This window comes from Alligator sinensis, unplaced genomic scaffold, assembly GCF_000455745.1.
Source record: "Alligator sinensis unplaced genomic scaffold, ASM45574v1 scaffold1219_1, whole genome shotgun sequence".
NCBI classification, from domain to species: domain Eukaryota; kingdom Metazoa; phylum Chordata; order Crocodylia; family Alligatoridae; genus Alligator; species Alligator sinensis.
The window spans coordinates 854,347-860,596 of NW_005842599.1; the positions used below are offsets into that span (position 1 = coordinate 854,347).

At 41.3% G+C, this 6,250-nt stretch overlaps 1 protein-coding gene across 1 annotated transcript in view; it reads left to right on the forward strand.

The window, feature by feature from the left end:
* The window catches only part of ERICH6B (glutamate rich 6B), an 82,480-nt gene that overhangs the window by 56,131 nt on the left and 20,099 nt on the right, over positions 1-6,250 (forward strand). The gene's annotated exons all lie outside the window — the stretch shown is intronic.

A 6,250-nucleotide genomic window follows, 5' to 3' on the forward strand; every position in this document is an offset into this window, starting at 1 on the left:
TTTTTTTGTTTGTAAATAGTATATTGATTAGGTCCCAGCTTGGGACCCTGGCCTTAGTCTTTTAGAGCATAGTCCACGCCTCCTCTATGTTTTTTATTTTTTTTGTCTTGTTTTTGACTTTTTTGATCTATAATTGTCGCGGCTAACAATGATGTTTGTAACGACGCCTGTGTTTTAATTTTTTTATTTTTTTATTTTTTTTTATTTTGATTTTTGTTGGAGTATATTTTATAAGCAATTTTAATTATTTGGCTGATGTTTATTTTAGTTGTTTTTTTAGTTTTTTGTAGTTTTTTTTAATATCTGGGGCTGACTGTTTTATAAACAGTGTGTTAAACATTTTGGCATTTTTTGGCAGCTCTGGATTTAAATCTGTTTATTGTCTGGCTGTCTTGTATAACCTCTTATAAAAACTGGATGGATTTTTTTTTGGACCCTGTCGTATTTTATATAATTTAGATCAATTTTTTTGTTTGGGGATAGCCTCTTGGAGAGCAGCCAGCACAAACTCTTGATATAGCTTTAATTTTTTTTGGCCCCCTTGGGCGTTGGGATCCCAGTTTTGATTTTTTTTAGGGCAAAGTTTATTTATATCACCGGCTGGGTGACGCTGTTGTGTTATTGTGTGTATTTTTTTTAGGACCAACCTCTTTTTTTTTGGAGTCAGAAGAGCGGCCAGTAAGGCCTGAATATTTATTTAGTTTGGTTGGTGGGTGAGGCAAATAGTAGAGAACAACTGTGTTATTGTCTTTGGATTTTGGCGATATTGGCCCACAGACTGTTTTTAATTTATTAAGTTTCTTGTGTTGAATGGCACATGGACAAAAACTGGTTTATTTTTAGGACCCACCGCTTGTCGCAAAGGGGCTTGAATTATTGGTTGGGCCCCTGATCGTAAGCGACTTGTCACAGGGCTAAACATTTTATTTTTTATAGTCTTTTTTTATTATTAAATTGTTATTATCTGTATCTGTCGAACCCGGGGACGGCAACCCAAGGCTGTCAGGGGAGGTGGGGGACGACGGACTGGACGAGCCAGCCGGGAGTCTCTGACAAGCCGTTATAGGTGTAGTGAAAGTTTTTTGTGGTGACGCATGGTTCACAGAATGGGACGGGGGGGGCCATGGGAGCAATTAGCAACTGTATGTCTTTTTTTTTTGGCTTTTTTGGACATATTGTGGTGACTCTTTGTAAAGCTATTATCTTATTTTTTTAAAATATTTTATATAACTTTTGTGTAACTTTCTCTTTATATAAAGTTATATATGTTTTTAGATAAAGCATATTATTTTATTTTTTTTTGGCGCCTATAAAACAACTGTAACTGTAAGATTGTGTTATAATTTAAAGCCCCATTTTTTGGCCAGGCTGTATTATTTTTAAGCTGGTATTGTGGCTAACATGTATTGTAATATTGAATTATTTGTTGTTTTTTTATAGGGTTATTTTTAAATTTTGGCTAATTTTTTAAAATGTATCTTAAGGGACTGTAGGGTGGAATTTTAGACTGGTTATTTTTTATTATCTAACTATTGGACGGCGATTGTCGCTTAGCCTTAGAATTAAACTGATTAAAGGGAGTTTATGGGGCTGCCACCCGATCTCACTCGTCTAGGGCGTCTATATGGTCGAAACTTTTAAAGCCGTCTTTTTTTTAACTTGTTTAAAATATGGAAAGAAGTATTTATTAGTGTGTTGAAACTTTTTTTGTTTTATCTGATTAAGTTGGTCCTTCGAGCGTTGTGCCCCTCCCCGACTCCGTCAGGCAACCAGGAGACGGTCAGACCTCCGATGAATAAGGTCGGTGGCGCCTGGCCCTCGCGCTGTCCACAGTTGTTGCCGGAGACAAAGAGGTGGACCAGGCAAGGCAGTCAGCTAGGGTCCCATCTGGGTTGCCAGAAACTGTTGTCCCCAAAGGACAGTAAGTTCGTGCCCGGTGCGCTTGTGCCAATAAACATACAGGGGTGGAGGATCCAACTTAATCTTTATTTCTGCGCAAAAAATGGTGCTTAGCAATCATTCGCAAAGCAAGCACCCACACCCCAGTGGGTGTCTGCCTTATATAGCTACGTAACAGGTTAAACTTGCTGATGTGATGAAATGTGTAGCAAGCCCAGCAAGTAACCCCCCTTCCAGCTCCCCCCCAAGTAACCCCCCTTCCTTCCCCGGGACTTTGTTGATACAGCTTTTCCTTCTAGCGAGGCCAGCAATTAAACAACTAAGCAACAAGCGATCTCCCCCAGCCTAAACAACCTACTCTATGCCCTTGGTTAGATAAAATACTTTTTCAAAACATACAAAGCTGTTCCCGAAGTAGAAAATGCATAGTGAAAGTTCAGGGGTGCTCATCAGCCCCAGTCCCCAAGCCCTGGTTTGCCCTTAATGCGCTCTATGGGGTCACCCCTCCAGGCATGCTCAGTGCATCCCTCAAAGGTGCATAGTGCCTCTCTCATGAACTATGGGATCGCCCCTCCAGACATGTGTGTGCACCCCCCACAGGCACTGTAGGATTTCCCCTCTCAAGCATTATGGGATCGCCCCTCTGGGAATGCTCGGTGCACCCCTCACAGGCTATAGGATTACCCCTCCCAGGCACTATGGAGAAACTTCTGTTCCTAGAAATGTAGGCTTAAAAGGAAACACAAGAGATCATCTAGTCAAAACCCCTGCGCCAAGGTGGAGTAGCTAGACCACCCCTGAAATGCTTGTCTAACTGGTTCTTAAAAACTCCCAGTGAAAGAGATTCTGTCACCTCCCTAGATGGCCGTTCTAGTGTTTCACTACATTAACCATTAGACATCTTTTCCTACTATCCAGCTTGACTCATCTTTGCTCCAAAATTAACTGATATCTCCTTTTCCTTCCCCTAGCGACTATGGGAAATGATTGATTGCCATCCCTTTTATAACACGTTTTACATATTGGAAGACTGTTATGTCCCTTTCTTTTTTAGATTAAAACCAGTTCCTTCAAGTTTACTTCATATAGGTCATGTTCTCTAGTCCTCTGATCATTCTTGTTGCTTTCCTCTGGATTCTCACCAGTTTATCCACATCCTTCTTTAAGTGTGGTACCTAAAACTGGAAACAGTATCCCGAACGAGGCCTCTTTGTAACACATCTCAAAGTGAGATTTGGCTTTTTTTGCAACAGCATCGCATTGTGATTGACTCAGATTTAGTTTGTGGTCCATTCATGTCACATCTACTGCTTCCCCTTAACTACCAGGCCAATTATCCTGTTAAAAAGGAAATGAGATAAATTTGTCCAGAACAAATCGTGTCAAATCAGTGTTGGCTGATGGTATCACTTTATCTCCTAGGGACTTGCAAACTGATTGTTTACTTGTATGTTCCAAAATCTTTCTGGGGATTAAAGTTAGGCTGAATGGTCTATAACTCTTTGATTCCTCCGTTTATAAAATTAGGCACTATGTTTGCTCTTCTCCCATCCTCTGGGGCCATCCCCATCCACTATGAGTTCTCAGAGATAATTGCTAATGGTTCAGAAATTGTTTCAGCTAGTTCTTTTAAGTATTAGAGGGTGAATTTTATCAGGCCCTGCTGACTTGAACACAGTCTATCTCATCTAAATATTCCTTAACCTGCTTTTCTAGGTCCTTGTTAAAATGAATTTAATTAAATAGCTAGTCACAATTTCTCCTTTTTGAAGGCTGAAGGCAACATCAAATACACCGGGCTCTTCTGCATCATTCATTACTTCCTCTTCTTTCCCATTTAGTAGTGGGCCTGTCCCTTCATATTCTCTCTTATTTTTCCTGTATTCATAGAGCTGTTTCTTGTTTTATATCCCCTATTATCTGACAACCAGTTTGCACCTCAGCCTTTCTGATTTCATCTGCACAGGTTTCTGCTATTTCTTTATATATAATCATCCTAAATTATGTGCCCTGGTTTCTACTTATTGTATGATTCCTTTTGGAATGTCTCGTCATTGAAAGGCTCCTGATGCAGCTCTAATGGCCTCACAAGTTTTCCCAGCTTTTCTTTGCATTAAGATTGTATTCAATACACAGTGACAAACTGTCTTTCAGTAACTGCCAGCTCATCTGCACTTCTTTTATTATTATGACTTTCTTCCCAGACAATCCTACCTACCAGTTCCTGGAGTTTGTTGGAAGTCCATTATCTGCATAATGCTGCTCTTACCATACTAAGAAAAGGAAGGTGTTAATTCTGTAATTTCATGATCACTTTTATCCAATTGACCTTCCACCTTTAGAATCAGTTCTACCACAAATAGCCAAAACTTACTAAAAAAAATTATCAACCTTCCCCATTAACTTCTTCCTGCTTCTGAAACAAAAAGTTGTCTCCAAGAGTTGCAGGAACATGATGGAGTAACTGTGTTCTGCTGTATTGTCTTTCCAGCAGAGACTTCCTTAACCCAAAGTCCTCCATTACCACCAGGTTCTATCCTTTAGATGTTTCTGATAATTACACTTTTTTAAAAGTCTCATTCACCCCTTTTTTGTACGCTATAATATTCTGGTATCACCTCTGTTCCTCCATCCACTACCACACACCTTTTATTTTCATCTAGACAATCAATAAGCTTGCCTCTCCCCTTTTCATGGCAAGTATATACATTCTTGATGCACAACCAAACACTTACTACTCTTCTATACCAATATGCCAGGCCTACACTTTGTCCCAACAAGTCTTCATAATCTGGTGATGACAGCTGTAGTTGTATACTAATACTTCTTGTTTGTCTTTTTCAGTCCTTGGATGCCTATTATTTGTGTTTAGGCATCTCAAATATTCAGCAGGTTGCACTGTTCAGTTTATTCTCAATCTTGTCTCATTTACAGTGCTGTTTCAGTTTCCCATTCCCTTTTCCCTCCTTGCCTTCCTCCATCTGTGCTGGCAGTTGTCTGAGATGGAATCATGGGGTCAGAGGAGAGATCTAGCCCAACCCCCTGCATGCATGCAGGATTTACTGCTACCCTGTAGATGAGTTGCTAGAGACTAGAAAGCTCTCAAGCCTGAGTCAGGCTAGCCATTACTCTCTTCCAAAGATTGTGACCAAGCCCCACCAGTCATTTGCAAATGAGATGTGGAAGACAAAGGTTGAAAACTTGTGAACACCCATCACTCAAGCTTTCCATTAGCTACCACGAAGTACTTATCATACAGATTCATGAAAAGCATTTCTCTGGAGTCATCTTCAAGGGTGGCCCATATAACATATCTTCTCTTCACTAGACATTAACTAACTAATGCAGGAGTCGGCAATGCTTTTAGGCAGAGTGCCAAAAACACTGCCAACTTCAACTTGTAAGAAGTTGGCATGCCAGGGGTGGACGGTGGGGGAGCCACAAGGGGCCCAATCCTTGTTGTGGTAGCGCAACCCTGGCCCCTTCCCCACCATCCACCCTGAAGTGCATGTGCCAAGCAAAATGCCTTTGCATGCCAGGCTTTGGCACCTGTGCTGCGGGTTGCCTACCCATGAACTGCTTTTCTCTCCAAAGGATCTCAAATTTCTCTACAAAGTAATGTTCAGATGTCGCTAAGGAATTGCTTCTTCCAGCACCTACTGAAACGTGCCTTGCCCTGACATGCCAGACAATTTAATAGATCACCATTCAACTGCCAGATAACTTAATAGATCACCATTCAACAGCCCTACCTGAGGCCCAGCCCAACAAGCAGCATTCAGGCAAAGTACTGCACTCACACGGAGCTCTCTTCTGACCTCAGTGAAACTCTACTTGGGAGCTGCAGTCATCTGCAAACATTACAGCTGTGTAGAGACCTAGCATAGGGCTTATAGGCCACTTAGGTCTCCTTTCAGACCTTGTAACAGGGTTCACAAGGAGGTGCTTGTTTGTTGTGAGGCAGCGGCCATCTCTGTGTTCTGTGCTTGTGCTTGGCACAGACCAGTGCGACTCCAGGCCATAAGCAGGGCCTTTAAGTGTTTCCATAGTAGAATAATATGGGTAGTGCATAGTTCCTGTGCTGACTCTCTGCACAGACTGTCAGGGTGAAATTCAGTTTAGGACAGGAATACGTTGTATTTGGTTGAAACGACAAGGGAGACTTTAAGTAGGAAGAGTGTAGCTACTTAAATTGCACAAGGGTAAGCAATCTAAGGCATATGCAGACAAATTAGTTACCACGAAATGAAAAGGGGTAGGGATTTACTATGCATCAGCTGTTCTGCAATAACTGCCTCTGTGTGTGTCCTCTTACCCCTCAACAGGTGAATCTGGAATCCTAGTCCTCTTT